At 55.6% G+C, this 16,607-nt stretch overlaps 1 long non-coding RNA gene across 7 annotated transcripts in view; it reads left to right on the top strand.

Moving 5' to 3' along the window:
- Positions 1–211: 211 nt before the first annotated feature.
- The window catches only part of LOC147350980 (uncharacterized), a 162,085-nt gene continuing 145,689 nt past the window's right edge, over positions 212–16,607 (top strand). For all 7 annotated transcript variants that reach the window (XR_015147120.1, XR_015147114.1, XR_015147121.1 and 4 more), the window contains exon 1: positions 212–751. This is a non-coding gene — a long non-coding RNA (uncharacterized LOC147350980). The remainder of the gene's footprint in view (positions 752–16,607) is intronic.

The raw sequence follows: 16,607 nt of genomic DNA, 5'->3' as shown, positions 1-16,607 counted from the left end.
TGTCCATTGAGTCGGTGATGCCATCCAACCATTTTATCCTCTGTCGTCCCCTTCTCCTCCCGCCTGCAATCTTTCCCAGCATCTGGGGCTTTTAGACAGAACTCCATCTCCCGAGAAGCAGTTCGGCCCCGCCCCGCCCCCTTCGCGCGCTCCGCCCGCCCTGCCCCGGCCCCCCGCCGCTATATAAGGGCCGGATGGTCCGGCCACTGGTAGAGCGCGCGGTGGCGCGGGCGCGGAACTGCGACTCTGAGAACCTGTACCCTGCAGCGGCAGCCGTGCCTCGGCGCTTCTCACCTGCGTCTCTCTTGCCGGCCTGGTGCCCGCCCCACGCCGCCCGGCCCCGCGCACCTGTAGACCCGAGGCCCAGACTGCCTCTGACCCTGGTGCTTTTCCGGGCTTGGCGGAGGGGTTCCCGGCGGGGATTCCTGGGGTCGCGCTGGTGATAAGCAGGGAAGAAAGACTAGCTGCTGCGTCCAAGCTGGGTGCTCTCCGAGCGCAGGGAGGCAGGCTGCGATCGGCGGGGCGCAGCTGGGGGAGCCCGGGCCGGCGAACCTGCGCGCGATCTCCGCGGGTCCCCAGCGCCGAGGCCAGGACGGCCGGCGCTTTGGCCTTGGATGGAAATGGGGACTGGTCCTCCGGGCCCTCTACCGTGGATTACTTGGTGCATCTCTGCCGGGCTTGATGAACCACGACCTCGTCTCCATCCGTGGATTGGTGCGTGCTACCCAACAGTCGGGTCTTTTCCCTGGAGGTAAGTCTCCCGGCGATTCGGGGAGGAGGGGATAGGATATGACCCCCTGCGTCGTTTTATGAAGGTCTTGTGGTTCTGGGTTGAGATTTTTGTTCTTGTAATTGACATCTTCTCAGAGGCCGTCTTAGCCATCGTTTGCCTCCAGGCGGAGCGGATTCCCGGTGGTCATCGCCTATCTTGGGCGCCCTGGCTATCGCCCTTCCAATGCCGCCTAGCCACCGGCCGCCCCGCGGGACAGGGCCCCGGCCTGGGGTGAAGTCCGCGTCCTCCGGGTCCCCGCCCGACTCCCTGGCGCTTACTATCTTCTAAGCACGTCGCGCTGCGGGGCCCGTTACCTCGGTGAGCTCGCGACGTCTGCTTGCCTGCGACCCAGAGTGCGATCTAGGGACAGCGCTTGGCTCCCCTCTCCCCGTGGGGGGTGGGGAATGTCTCCGGTCCCCGTCCTGGTCGCCGAAGAGCGGCTTTACTGCAAGGACCGCGCCACCCATCAGGGGGTTCACTGAATGGGTGAGAGGTGTCAGGAATTCCCTCCAATGCTACTAACCACCGCCTCCCCCATCAGTGCAGACTGTTAGTGGAAGAGGTCCCCCCCCACCCCACCGCCCCCTCCCCTCTCCGCGCCAGCCTCAGGAGGGGGGCCTCGTCTTGAGTCCTGAACTGAAAGCAAACTGCTTCTGCATCCACAGCTCCCCTCTCTCCTCCTCCTTTTGTGCGGGCGCCTGGGAGCAGCACCCTGCCTTGTCACCAAGTAGGCTCTGAGTACTTGTTTGTTGAGTGAATGACTGAGCCAGGCCACCTTGATGTACGGATTAACACAGGGCCTCCTTTCCCTTGTCCTTTGGCACTTGCCCTCAACTCTGGTGACTTGCCTCCTGAAGACTGTTTCCTGGGGATGCTTTCCCAGGTGGGAGATTCCTTCCCCTCCCTCCTCCAGCCCTGTCTGCAGTGTGTTTGTGATGGTCCACTTCCTGTCCAGTGGTCCCCCCTGCATAGAACACGTCTGGAAGCTGTCCAGGTCTCCCCTGGGCTCCAGGGCCTCCCGTGAGCACGTGCTTGGGAAGGTGGTAGAACCAGGCGCCTCTGCAAGAAAAAAGATGATGTGTTGGTTCTGCTCCTCTCCCGGGAGCCAGAGTTCTGGCCACACCCAGGTCCCTGGTACTGCCTGCGTGGTGCAGGGTGTACCCTATGGTCCTGCCCACCCTCTCAGGGAGAGGAGCTGTTGAAATTGTCCCACTGATGGCCTGGAAGCCCACCTTTGCATCCCCATCTGATTTTTAAAAGTAATCCGCTGTCCTTTCTGTGTCTTTTATAGAAAACTACAAAAAAAAAAAAATTGCAAAATTCAGGAAACACCCAGTTCCCACAGTAATGCTGGCAATTTGACATGTTTTCTCACTGCTGAAACCCCTGCAATGTATACAACGTTGGTTCCCGCTCTATCCCCCCCTTGCTTTTTTTTTTTGAACATTTCCCCACATAATGACTGTATTCGCTGCAGACACTGAATCATAGTTTGCGTGACAATTCTCCCATTGTTGGACACCGAGGTATTTCCAAATTTTTACCCTTTGAAGTCATGCATTGGTGAATGTCTTTTGTACATAAGGATTTGTCCACATTTTGAATTATTTCCTTTGGAAAATTCCCAGAAGTCACTCTTTGCTCTAAATCAGTCATGCCTAAAGTAAAAGGAGTGCCCTTCTGATGGACTTTTACCAGGTGGGCTTGGAGGAAGACTACAGCGCTTAGCCTGCGGATAATACCGCAACTGGGAGCCAGGATACAGTAGGAGCCCAGACAGTGCTCACTGGGTGAATGCCGTGTTTCGTTGCCTTTTGTTTTTCCTGAAGCAAAGAATTGATCAGCACTGGCTGTGAGAGTAATTTAAAATTTGCCTTCAGGGTTGGGATTGAAATTATTTTAGCAATGCCGGAGATTGAGATTTACGAGGAAGCTGGATTCAAAATGCTGTCCTTTTACAAATTATTACTGTTTAGAAAACCCGCTTATTTATATTTATCTGTGGCTGTGCTGGGTCTTCGTTGCTGGGCAGGCTTTTCTCTAGTTGCTGTGGGTGGGGGCTACCCTCTAGGTACGGTGCCTGGGGTTCTCACTGCGGAGCACAGGCTCTGGGCGTGTGGGCTCAGTGGTTGTGGCTCCTGAGCTCTAGGCACAGGCTCAGTAGTTGTGGCGCGTGGACTTAGTTTTGCCGACGCGTGTGGGATCCTCTTGGGATCAGGGATCAAACCCGTGTCCCCTGCATTGGCAGGCGGATTCATCATTGAGCCGCCAGGGAAGGTCTATTATCAACTTTCGATTTTGATAGAAGTCTAGATTTTTGGGAAAGTTGCAAAACTAATACATGGAGTTCCCTTATACCCTTCACCCAGCTTCCTTGTGTGTTAACATCTTATAGATCCACAGTGAGATGATCAGCGTGGGGATTAATAGTAATAGGATACTTTGAACCCATCTTTAGGCCTCATTCACATTTTCCCAATTGTCCCACTAATGTCTTTTTTTCTGGCCCATGATCCATTTCAGGATCCTGAGTGGCAGAAAGTGCTGTCATGTAAAAACGTGAATGTTGAGAGTGATTCAGCAGGCTGTCTTCTTTAAAAACGACTTACTTGAGGCATGATTGACATACAAAAAGCCGTACGTGTTTCATGTCTGAAACTGAGTGAATTTGGTCATATAAATACACTGTGAAACTGACACCACAATCCATGCCATAAACATACTCATCACCTCCAAAAGTTTCTTCCCCCCTCTTATTTACTATTTTATCATTTCTTGACAGCAAAAGCAGTTAACAGAAGAGCTACCCTCTTAGCAAATTTTCAAATGTCCAATGCCCACAAACTCAGTCACTCAGTTGTGTCTGCCTCTTTGCGACCCCATGGACTGTAGCCCGGCAGGCTCCTCAGTCCTCGGGATTTTTCAGGCAGGAATACTGGAGTGGGTTGCCATTTCCATCTCCAGGGGATCTTCCTGGCCCAGGGGTTGAACCTGCGGCTCCTGTGGCTCCTGCATTGCAGGTGGATTCTTTACCACTGAGCAGGGAGGCCCTCAAGTATCCAATACAGGATCATTGACCATAAGTGCTGTGCTTCACGGGCTAAAGCTATGCATCTCGGCAGACCATCTTTATTCTGGAGGTTTAAAATTGAGAAGTCTGTTCCATCTTCTCCCGCAGGTCAACTCACCCTCTCCTCCCTATTTATGGCCAGCAGGGCAGATGAGCCCCTTCAGGGTGTGGAGGGAAGAGGACTCTTGATCACGAGTGGCTGGTGCGTCCCTGTATACCCTCTCTTTCCTCTGTGGACCTTCCCTGGGAGAGAGAGGTTTCAGTAGAAATTGGGTTACAGCCTGATCTGTCCTGACCTGCCTTGCGGGGTGGGGAGGAGGTGGAGGATGTCATCTGGGTTGCGTGAGAGCCCGCCGCCAAGCCCAGAACCCCCCACCGTCGGGCAGTCCGGCGTGCACTGCCTGGGGGTGACTCACGCTGCCTGAGCAGCAGGTGTGTCTGCTGCTAAGTGTGCAAACCAACCCAGTGAGGCAGAGTCTCCCGGTGATCCGAGCAGGTTAAAGGAACACGGACTTCTGCTTGTTCCTCGGGGTGGACTGAGTGTTTCGTCTAGCTGTCTTGGGCTGCAGAGGGGTCCCCCTCTTCTTTCGGGGTGAGCAGAGCCAGCCTGGAGGGGTGTTTGGAAGCGACTGCTGTGAATGGAAGCTGGCCCAGCGTCTTTGCATAAGAGAGCCCTTGTGTGGAGTTGAGGAGCCCCATGAAAGAGTTCCTTCTCCCTGCATCAGAGACTGCCGCAGCCCAGAGCTTCCTCCAACAATACACACGCAAACCCGGGCTGTCCTCTCCAGCCCGGCTGGTTGCCTGCACGTAGAGTGGAGGTGATGTTTGCTTGGGATGAGGAAGTTCTGAGGTTACTTAACTCTCAACTAGACACGTTTCTGTCGTCCAGATGGAGTTTCTCGGTTACTGTCAGGGTCACCTAGACTTGATTTTTCTTATGCTCCCAGCCTTCCTATTATAGTTTGTAAACGGAAAGACGGTCATCCCCTCTCCCCCACCCCACCCCAGTGCCCTGGCGCAGACGTTTTCTCTCACCAGCCAGCTGCAGTGAAGATCATAACAGGAAGTCTCAGTGGGAGAGGGCTTCGGGATGCTGGAGCCGAACAGTCCTGGAATAGCCCTCTGTCTACACCCGCTTTCTTCCCCTGCTCCGTGACTCCTCGAGGGCCCTCCCTGCCAGCTCTTCCCAGACCAGCTGCTCCAAGGGATTGTCCCCTTGGCCTGCACCCTGTGGTTTGCATAAAAAATGAATTGCTTGGCGAATTTGGTTAAAAAAAAAAAAAGATTATTCTTAGCAACCATCCCACCCTCCCCCACCTTTAGAGGTTGTTTTGGTGTGTGGGGGGCGGGGACGGTGCTCCAGAGATGTGCGTTTTTAACAAGCTCCCTGGCCCTAGATGGACACTTGAAGAAACATGGAGTTGGTTGACTTCTTGGCCAGCTACAGCCAGAACTGAGCCTTTTCCCTCTCAAGGGTACCCAGCTGCAAAGCTTCTCTTCCTCCTCTTCCAAGAAGTCTCCCTGGCTTACCTCCACCTGGTGTGGTGCCCACATGTACTTAATTGGTTTTGCTGGGACAGGTTGTGACCTGGAAGTCTTGAAATCGGGTGCCCTTCATTCGTGGTTAAGGCAGAAGGGGCTGCGTTTGCGTGAAGGGTAAAGAACTGCAGTTCTGGGCTTCAGGAGTAAGACCTTCAGCCTCTCCTCTGCGGTTCGCGAGTTTCCCCAGGAGCCGGGAAGATGCCCTTGAAAAGGCAGCCCCCTCGGGGTATTTGTGAGCCTAGGTAGGCTACTCCTCTTCCTGAGCAGCATCGTCCTAGGCAGTGTCGGCCCTCGACACGGAACTGGTTGGGTCCCCACGCCGTCACGGGAGAGCTGCACTCGCCTCCTTTGACGGGAGGGGGTGGTCCTGGGTGAATTTCTTGTTCTTTGAACTGTGCCATTGGCGAAAGACGGTCTGTTGCAAACCCCCCGTACTCTACGGACTCGGTTTGAGCCTGGAAAAACGTCTATACACAACGAATCTCGGGTGATCACATGCTGTGCGAAGGGCCTGGAGGAAGTTTGTAAGCTCCAGGAATGCTGAAGTGGCAAGTTCCTGTCAAAGAACCCTTTCTGTGACGTGAATCATCACCTCCTCCCGTATTTGGTGTGTTCGTACAGGTTTCTGCACAGAAGGCCCGAAACCAGGTGCCTTCTGGAGTCGGTAAAAGCAGACGCGCCGCGTCCGGGCGAGTGACTAAGGGACTGCAGTCTGGGTCTCCTCAGGTCCGGGAGGCCCCCAGGTGCTTGGAAAGTGCTTCTTATAGGCTCTAATTCTAGTGGCTTTCAGACCCACTATATGTGTTCATATATCGATGGGCTCAGTTGTGTCCAATTCTTTGCCACCCTTTGGACTGTAGCCTGCCAGGCTCCTCTGTCCATGGGGTCTTTTGGGAATACTGGAGTGGGTGGCCATTTCCTCTTCCAGGGGATCTCCCTGACCCAGGGACGGACCCCGCGTCTCCTGCATCTCCTGCGTTGGAGGAGGGTTCTTTACTTGCTGAGCCCTTGGGGGCTTTTAGGGTCTGATTTTAATGGCTCTCGGACCCGCTGCCGTTGCCTGAGACATGGGCTGTTACTTGCACTGGAGTTTTTCAACTGCTTTTGTGCCGCTGCCCTGTTGGGTACCGTCTTCAGCGTGGTGGCGTGTCACCCCCCTTTTCCAGAAGAAGGTATTAAAGCACAAATGAGGTGGATGCCCACCCGGGAGGACCAGCCCCTAACTCCCGTGACAAGGGAATATTCTGGAAGCGCTGGTGGCGGGGGATGGAGAGAGGATTCATGATTTGAGGGGACTTTGGGGTGAATCCTCTCTGTCCACGTGTCTCGCAGGATCAGATTTTATATATGAAGTTTGCCGTACGTAGGCTTTTTTGAAAATAGCAATGACTTTCGTGGACCCCTTTTCTGTATGGTCATGTGGCCTAGAAGTGCCCTTTCGCGGCCGGCGGTCAGACGCCAGGTCTCTGACCGCTGGCGACTCCAGTGGGGCTGGGGTCAGCACCTGGGTCCAGATGACCCCCTCTGGTCTGGAGTTTTCTCCCCGGAGCTGTGAGCGGGCCCTGAAAGCTCTGTCTGATCCTGTTTGTCATCAGACGTCCCAAACCACGTGTGTCCGGCCTCAAGGTAGGGTTGGGGGGGGGCACCGGTGCTGAGAGGCTTTATTGACCCCTGGGGTCCCCGCGTGTGTGACCCCCGGGTTTGGGCTCCTTTGTCTCTCCTGACCTCTGCACTTTCCCCTGTGTGCTGGGTGGAAAGCGACCTTATGTCTCTGGAGCCATCATGAACGTGGTTCTTTTTCATTTTTCTTTTTTTCATTGCAATTTAAAAATATTTTTTTTTCTTTAAATTAAACAGCAAGAAACAAAGCTGTTATTATTGTGGCTGGGGTGACAGAGCAGGGTTGTCCCCAGCCCGGGAGGAGGCTTTCTTTTCTTTGAGGGGAGGTGCCTTCCTGTGTGTGAGCTCAGTCGCTCAGTCGTGTCCGACTCTTTGCGACCCAATGGACTGCGGCCCACCAGACTCCTCTGTCCATGGGATTCTCCAGGCCAGGCCAGAATACTGGAGTGGATTGCCATGCCCTCCTCCAGGGGAACTTACCAACCCAGGGATCCAGCCCAGGTCTCCTGCATTGCAGGTGGACTGTTTCCCATCTGAGACCCCAGGGAAGCCCCTTTGGGTGACCCCCGCCCATGACCCTTGCCTGTGACCTTGCCTCCTCTGGCTTCTCATTAGATATCTGCCCACGGTCAGGCAGAGGGAGTTTCTCTGAGTTGAAGGGAGCCCGTGGCCACTGGCAAGCCAGTTGGGAAACGTAGAGGTTTGGGCATTTTAATTGAATTTCCTAAGTGGGCCCCAGGAGTGCGGTTAACCAGGGAGCTGAGCCGGCCCCGGCTTCGCGTTCCGCCCTGGCCACTGGGCTTTTCCGCCTTTCCTGGAACCGCTTTACTCATCGCTTCCCGCCGCTCTCTTTCATCCTGGCCCCTGCCCCGACCCCCTGCCCTGTGTATGAACCTGGATCCTTTCCTCTTTTCCAGATGTCTGTCTCTGCCCAGTCGCCCTGGGCATCTGTCTGTAGGATGCTGACTTGGGGACGCTGCTGGTGTGGCTGGGCTCACTGGCCAAACTGGTGTTGGATGTTGCCTGTTCCCTCTTCCCTCCACAGCCCCGTGTAAGGATGCAAAAAGTTCGAGCCACTGGCCAGCGCCAGCTGCTAGGGCCGTGGTGTTATGTTGGGAAGAGAGAGAAGCCAGCCTCAGGCAGGCAGGAGCAGGTGGTCTACAGCCCGTCTCCCTCGGTCCTGACAGCCCTGGATATGGGCACTCCCATCTCTGACATCTGGGCCTTAGAGAGTTGAAGGAGCGTCCTTACATCCCCAGAGCTTTACAGGATGAAGCCCTGGTTCCGAGACAGCTCGTGGCACGTGCCCAGTGCTGGGTTCCCGTCCCGCCCCCTCACCAGTGCCCGTGTGACCTTGTACACGTTGCTGAGACTCTCTGCATTCAGTTCCTCGCCTGTGGTTGTTGTTCAGTAAGCCCTGTCCAACTAAGCCCTGTCCAACTGGACTAAGCACTGTCCAACTCTTTGTGACCCCGTGGACTGCAGCACACCAGGCTCCCTGTCCTTCACTGTCTCCAGAGTTTGCTCGCATCATGTCTACTGAGTCGATGATGCGATCCAACCATTTCATCCTCTGTCACCCCCTCTCCTCTTGCCGTCAGTCTTTCGATCTTTCCCAGCATCAGGGTCGTTTGCAATGAATCAGCTCTTCACATTAGGTGGACAAAGTATTAGAGCTTCAGCTTCAGCATCAGTCCTTCCAGTGAATATTCAGGGTTGATTTCCTTTAGGATTGACTGTTTTGATCTCCTTGCAATCCAAGGGACTCTCAAGAGTCTTCTCCAGCACCACAGTTCGAAAGCCAATTCTTCAGAGTTCAGCCTTCTTTATGGTCCAACTCTCAGGTCACTACATGACTACTAGAAAGGAGCAGGTATCTTTTAATTTCCTCATCCATCAAAGAAGGGTATTTTTAGGTGGCTCGATTTTGGTTGCCAGCTGTAGAGAAACCAGCTCTAATTGGCTGAGACCATGGAGCTCGAGGGTGTCCACCTAACTGAGAAGTCTGGGTGTTGTGATTTTGGGGATCTCCTTGGCTTTGTGTTTTTCTCTAGTTCTTTTCATCTGTCGTGGAAGCGGGAAGAGCAGAAGCCTGGGCAGGCCCCCTGCCTCTGCGGACCCAGAGGAAGAAGGAAGATGCCCGAGGGACAGCCCCGGAAGTGCGCTCAGCCCTGGACCCATCCCGTGGCCGGGAGGGGGAGCGCACCGATTGCGTCCTGTGCTCACCGCCCCGCACCTGCGTCTGTGGGTGGAGGCCCTTCCCTCCCCAGAGCCTCAGGGACTCTGCAAGGTGGGAGGATGCAGAGACACGGCCTCGGATGTTTACTGTGGACGGCTGGGCTCCTGGATGACGCAGCAGAGCGGTTTGTGGCGGGAGCAAGGAATTGGTCCTCTTCACCTTGGGCTACATAGGAGCTGCGAGAGTCCATGCCTGACCATTCATGGAGACTGATATAGGAATGAACCTCCGCAGTTCTCTCCTCTGAATTGCTGAACCCGAGAGTCTATTTTTTCATGGGAGATCATCTCCATCAGGGAGCCAGGAAGTCCAGCCTCACAGTGTCCACCGCTTGTTCCTGGAACAGCAGCCCGGTGCATGGAATGGCATCTCTCCCTGAGATTTCTTCAGAGCGAAGACAAGCTCCTTTCTTAACTCTGAGCATCTCCTGAGCAGTGGTGGCAGAGCGGTCCCTTGCTTGATATGAGAAGCCCTGCAATGGGAGCTGCAGACTTCTTGCCGGGCTCTTGTGTATGGCAACTCAGGCAGGAGATGGAGCTTTCTGTTTTAACCAAGTGAGGGGCTCACCCTAGGGCAGCTGCCCAAGTGAGTCAACTTAGACGGTTCCACTGTGTTTGCACATCCCTGGTCCGACTTGTATCCCAACTTCTGGGGGCTGCTTGTAAGAGACACAGCTGTGCTTTTCAGGCTGTTGGGCTCAAGGTGTGTGTGTGTGTGTGTGTGTGTGCCCACGTACTCAGTCATGTCTGACTCTTTGCAGTCCCCTGGACTGTAACCCACCAGGCTTTTCTGTCTGTGGGATTATCCCAGGTGAGAATACTGGAGTGGACTGCCATCTCCTTCTCTGGGGATCTTGCCAACCCAAGGATCTAACCCATGTCTCTTGTGTCTCCTGCACTGGCCGGCGGATTCTTTACTGCTGAGCCACCAGGGAAGCCTGAGCTAAAGGTAGGGGACCCCGTTTTCCTTATACAGGTAGCCATTGTTTGAGGAGCTGTGACTCATGCTCACCAGTTGTAGAGCTCTTAAAGGAAACCCTCCCGCCCTGACAGCTGCTCCTAGCTGTCCTCATTCACTGTCGGTAGAAAAGCTCATTGTCACGGTGATAGATGGTTTCCTCTCAGCTGGGATATGGCCGGGCCTTTTCAGGGAGCGTGGAGAAGTGCAGGGCCGAGGGTGTGGGGAAGGCGATCCATGTCCCAGGAAGCTGCTAGCTATCGCCTCATTTAATAGACGAGGAAATGGAGGCTTCCAGGACTTAAGTTACTTGTCCGAAGTCACTTTGCTGGCCAGCGGCAGAGCTAGAAGCAATCTGCTTCCAGGCTGGCACGTGACTGTCCAGCTCGGAGTTGCAAGCTTGGCTTCCTGCTGCTTCTGGGAAATGCTTTGACATTGTCGTTCAGCCACTGAGTTGTGTCTGACTCTTTGACTGCAGCACGCCAGGCTCCCCTGTCTTTCACTGTTGCCTGGAGTTTGCTCAAATTCATGTCCATTGAATCAGCGATGCCATCCAGCTGTCTCATCCTCTGCCGTCCCCTTCTCCTTTTGCCCTCAGTCTTTCCCAGCATCAGGATCTTTTCCAATGAGACAGCTCTTTGCATCAGGTGGTCAGTGTTGGAGCTTCAGCTTCAGCGTCAGTCCTTCCAATGAATGTGGAGGAAACATTCTGGAAGGTGCTAGAAGTCACGAATCATAGTGTTTTGATAGCTTTTCTAGCGCTCTCATCACCCTTCATGTCTTCCTCCCCAGTAACCCACCAGTAAGTCTAAAACAGTGCTTCCTCCTCCTTCTCCTGTTGGAGGTGAGGCCAGAATCCTTTCAGGAGCAGAGGTGGAAATAGACTTTGCTGTCCTCTGCAGAGACGACAGTGAACTCCACGAAGAAGGTTAACACCAACAATTCACTGAGATGCATCTCATCTCCTGGAGTTTCCCTGATGAAGAATTCTCAGGAGCTGCTCCCCACGTTCTGGGTCGTTCCCCTAGTTCTAATTCATCTGCTTTGCCGTCCTCAAGTTCCTCTCTACAGATGTAATATCAGGTTTGGAGAGCTACAAGTCACCGCACACCCCAGTGGCCAGCACGGATCAGGATTCAGATGCTGGTCCGCTTGATTTTCAGACCAGCACGTTTTCGCATCGGATGGTCCTGACTCTGTTCGCTTAGGAGGTGTGCCTGTCCGGAGCAGGCATGGGCATCGTGCCCTTTGTTGCTGAAATCCCACGGAGGATGCCCAGGGCTTACCGAGTTGGGTTACCGCCATGTCCTCCATCTCCCACAATCGTAAGCACGTAGAATGGGGATTGTGCGGAGGGCCTGGCTCCTTGATGAAGAAGGCTTGGAAGGGTAGGTGCATGTGTTTGAGTGGGACTGGAGCGTCGTCAAGGCATTCGATGGAAACGTTGTGTTGAGGATGCTAGCTTTTATTTACTGGGACAGAGCTGTGTGCGCTTTACTCCGTGAGTGCAAAGCCTCGATGAGTTTTCAGAGCAGACTCACGGCCAGGCATGCCCTTCTGATGTTATACTTGGAAATGAGGTGAGCTCCCCAGTGTGATGGAAGCCCAGGTGGCCTCAGTGGTAAAGAATCTGCCTACCAACATAGGAGAAGTAAGAGACTCAGATTCAATCCTGGGTCGGGAAGATCCCCTGGAAAAGGGCATGGCAACCCACTCCAGTATTCTTGCCCGGAGAATCCTATGGACAGAGGAGCCTGGCGGGCTACAGTCCACGGGGTCGCAGAGTTGGGCACAACTGAACGACTGAGCGTGCACGCGCGATGCTGTGCCATCGTCACCATCAAATGTGATGAGGACCAGGCGGAACACTGCCCCGTCTAAGCTGCGCTCCGTCAGCCACCGTGTACTCTGTCCGTCGCACAAAGAACCTTTTAACCGGTGTGATTGGGAGGGTACAGGAATCCAATATTCTTGTCCAGTAATTGCCAGATTAGACTTCACACTCCCCCAGGCGCTGCTAACTCTGCTTTCGCAGTGTGGTCTTTTTCCTCCGATCCTTCCCTTCCCTGAACTTCTGTGGCTCCGACAGCCTGTAACATTACACGTTGATGCTGTTTAGCTGCTGAGTCGTGTTCGACTCTTTCATGACCCCGTGGCCTGTAGCCCACCAGACTCCTTTGTCCATGGGATGTTCCAGACGAGAATGTTGGAGGTTGCCGTTTCCTTCTCCAGGGGATCCTCCCAACCCAGGGATTGAACCTGGGTCTCCTGCATTGGCAGGCAGCTTCTTTACTGCTGAGCCACCAGGGTAGCCCCATGACACTGTATCCTGCCTGCTAGCAGTGTTTATTGTTTCGCATGCATGGATCTTTCTTCTTCAGTGACGTCAGATGTGTGTGCCGTCTGATCTCAGAGCACCTGGCCTGATGCCAACTCCGGTACAGACCACGTGTGCTCAGCAATCCAACTGGGCCGAGGCTCACGCAGCTCTGTCAGCTCGCTGCTCTGGGTGTGTGGGTGCTGGGTCCATGGACCCTGCCTAGGGGACCCCAACACTGTGTCTGTGGGTGCTGGGTCCTTGGACCCCATCTAGGGGACCCCATCACCATGTGTGTGGGTGGTAGGTCCTTGGACCCCGCATAGGGGACCCCAACACTGTGTCTGTGGGTGCTGGGTCCTTGGACCCCATCTAGGGGACCCCAACACCGTGTGTGTGGGTGTTGGGTCCATGGACCCCGTCTAGGTGACCCCAACACCGTGACTGTGGGTGCTGGGTCCTTGGACCCCGTCTAGGGGACCCCAACACCGTGACTGTGGGTGCTGGGTCCTTGGACCCCATCTAGGGGACCCCAACACCATGTGTGTGGGTGTTGGGTCCATGGACCCTGTCTAGGGGACCCCAACACCGTGACTGTGGGTGTTGGGTCCATGGACCCTGTCTAGGGGACCCCAACACCGTGTGTGTGGGTGCTGGGTCCTTGGACCCCGTCTAGAGGACCCTAGCACATTCTGTTGGAGAAACAGCTGCAGGCGTCTCGCTTTCAGACGGTATGCCTGGTCTTCGCTTGGTGTGGTCCTGAGCACTTTACTCCCTCTTTGTGCCACATAACAGTTGCTCAGCCGAGAGCCTTGGGCTCTGCCCGTCTCAGTCTCTTACTTGCCTATAGTTTGGGGACAACTTGTGTCACATCTGGGTCCTCAGTTTCCTCCCTTCGGACTTTAGACGTGGACTGAGCGGCTCCTTGATTAATTTCAGCCCAGAGGATGTTTGCCCTTGTTTCCCTCACTGTTGTGGGCGGATGACCTGAGCAAGGCAGGCAAGAAGAGACCCCCAGTCCTTGCCAGCCGTCACACCACCCCAGCTCGTGTGCAGCTTCGCTTGTTGGAGAAACCCTCAGTTCAGCTTAAACGAAATCAAAACACACAACAGGCTCATGGGGCCATCTTCTGAAACATCCTCGGTGACAGTTTGGGATGTCCTTGGAAGTCTGTTAGGGTGACCTTGTACCAAAATCAACAACTCGAAGACTAAACGGGGGCATTCCCTGACAGTGCAGTGGTTTAGGCTCTGCGCTTCCACCGCAGGGGGTGAGGGTTCCGGCCCTGGTTGGGGATTTTAGACCCTGCATGCGACGCGGCCAAAAAAAAAAACCAGTAAAATATTATTTTCAAAAAACAAATGGCCCTCCTTACCCTGTGGATGGAGAGATTTTTGTTTCTCTAAGGGCCTTCGGGCACCCTTGCCTCCCCCTTTCCGGAGTGAATGTTTGGACTCAGTCTGCCTTCCAAGGACTGATGATGGAACAGACGCCCTTCACGTAGGGAAAAACAAGACGAGCTTTTTTTCTGCCGGCTGGTGGCTTCACATCCTGGGTTTGGGAGGCTCCCAGATGGGGAACCGGCAAAGCAAACAGGTTCGAGTAGAAGTCTGCTCGTGGGGCCCATGCTCTGCTGGCCTGTGCCCCGTTCTCAGGCTGAGATGTCTTCCTACAACCTGGATTGTTCTGGGGAGTGAGACGTCCACCCCACGCCCCCTCCCCTTCCCACCCTGACCTCCCTCCCTTCCTCTTAAGAAAAAAAAAATCCTTCCCTCTTACAGCATCCGTGTCTTTAAGAATTCTGTCTATTGTCGCCCGGGACAGAGACCCTTCTGTGAGAGTCTGTTGGAGGCCTGTCCTCGGTGACACCCCGCCCCCCGTATTAAAAGACCATTGGAACAAGTTCCCCATTCTCCTCTGGAGAGGGTCCCCCTGTCCCGGGCCAAGCCACTCTTAAGGGAGCGTTTATCCTGGGACACTCGGTTTACAAAGCCCGCTGGAGTGTCAGATAAGCTCACTCAGACCCGCGAGGGGAGGAAGACAAAACTCCTTTTATTTCCAGCCCCCGGGGGAAGACTGGCAGAGACCTCGTGCTGGAGATGGGGGGTTGCTACTGAGGAGCCTGGGAGGGGGCTTGGGCAGGGCTGGTGCTGGAGGGTTAAGAATTGGCATCTTATCATTTTAATTTTGGGGGGAATCTCCGCGTGGGGCTCTAACTCCGCTGAAATCAACTCGTGTCTCCTCTCTAAATTGCTGAGATGCTCTTCGGCAAGTCTGTCTTGATCTGCCAGGGAGAAATTGCTGGTTTCTTTCGCTTACCTACTTGGATTAAAAATAAAAACACCTCACCCACGCGGGGGGCCAGGCCCCATCTGCGTGTGTTTGTTTAGAAGATGCCCGATACCAGGGACTCTGGGTGGCAGACGTCTGGGGTACATTTAGCCACCTGGCTGTGTGCGTGTGCACGCTCGCCCCATCTAGGAGTGTGTTTGTGTGTGTGTGGGTGTGGGTGTTTGCACTCGGTTGGCATGAATCCCGTCTGGGGGGTGTGTCGGGGGTCGGCACCCACTGCCTCCCCAGGTGGCCATAGCTGCAACTCTCCGGTGCATAACTGCTCGGTGGCTCAGTATTGTCTGACTCTTTGCGACCCCGTGGACTGTAGCCCGCCAGGCCCCTCTGTCCTAGGGATTCTCCAGGCCAGAATCCTAGAGCGGGTTGTCATTTGCTTCTCCAGGGGATCTTCCCGATTGAACTCCGGTCTCCTGTGTTGCAGGCGGATTCTTTAGCGCGGAGCCACCAGGGAAGCCTTACTCTCTGGGGTAGCCTTTTTGCAGTACATGGTTTCGAGCTTTGCACTCGGTCCTGTGACCGAGACATTTCCTCGGCGGGCTGTCCACACTGGACTGGCCTTTGTGCACCCGCACGCGTGTGGATGTCTTGGTCCTCACCGCATCCTCCAGACCCGGCACGCTCAGCTCAGAGAAGGAAAGCACCTCCCCCTGCGTCGCCCAGCAGGGGCCTCCGGGCGCCTCTGGCCCCGCTGTGTCTGCTTCTGAAGTCTCTGTCTGCCCAAAGCTGGAGGCCGGGCGGAGGGTCCCGGGCGGGAGGAGGGCAGCTAGGGGAACCGAGGCCACTCCCGGCCCTTGCCTCCCTGCCCAGACTGTGCTTGTGGTCTTGTCCGCTCCCTCCCCGGCGGTGCTGGGACCCGCCGCAGGTGCCGGGGAGTGAAGCCGAGTGTCACCGCCTACCCTGTGTCCCTGGCACCGTGTACCTAGGGGGGCGGTGCTCAGCACCCACGGGCACCAGCTCCAGGGGTCAAGCGGCAGACAGACCAGAGCTGGTGCCCTCGGTCGGAGTTGGGAGGGAGGTGCCCGGGTGCGGTGGCAAACAAGCGGACTGGGGAGCCTCGTGGGAGCTGTGGCCGAGGAAGAGCCTTGGAGAGGGGAGCCCTGACCCAGCTCTCGGCCCCGAATCTGGGACCCCCCTCCTCTCGGGGCAGAGTGGCGGGCCCTGGGGTTGGACTTGCGTGTATGAGTCGGGAGCCCGAGGGCCTGTGTTCCACCCTGCAGTCCCCCCTTCTTCCCATCCGGGAGCGCACGGCCGGGAGGAGGTGGGCAGGGGTCTGGGGGCGGCAGGAATGCCCCCTCAGCCGAGCCTGAGGGTGCCCAGTGGCAGGAGGCACCTGGGTCCCTGTGCAGAGCCCTCTGGCTCATCCACCCTGCTGAGGGCGGACAGAGTCAGTGAAGCTCGGGAGTCAAGGTGCCCATGTCCTGGGTGGTAGATTTCTCCCGATGGGTGGTTGGTGAACCGGCTCACCGAGCATGGCGTCAGGGCTCCAGGAGGTTGGCTGCAGAGGTCTGAGGGGGGCTGTTGTCTCCTTTTTGCTTTCTTTTGCCCCCAATGAAAGCTGGGGGCTTCTCAGGCAGCTCAGTGGTAAAGAATCCGCCTGCAACGAAGAGGATGCAGGTCACTGGTTCCACCCCTGGGTTGGGAAGATGCCCTGAAGGACACGACAGCCCACGCCAGGATTCTTGCCTGGAGGATCCCCAGGACAGAGGAGCCTGGTGGGCTGCAGTCCATGGGATTGCA

The sequence above is a fragment of the Bos grunniens genome, chromosome 19 (genome assembly GCF_055505025.1).
Source record: "Bos grunniens cultivar Pamir isolate PY7600 chromosome 19, Bosgru_T2T1.0, whole genome shotgun sequence".
Taxonomy (NCBI): Eukaryota; Metazoa; Chordata; class Mammalia; order Artiodactyla; family Bovidae; genus Bos; species Bos grunniens.
Note: the sequence above shows the minus strand (reverse complement) of the source record. Positions and strands in the feature narration are given on the sequence as shown.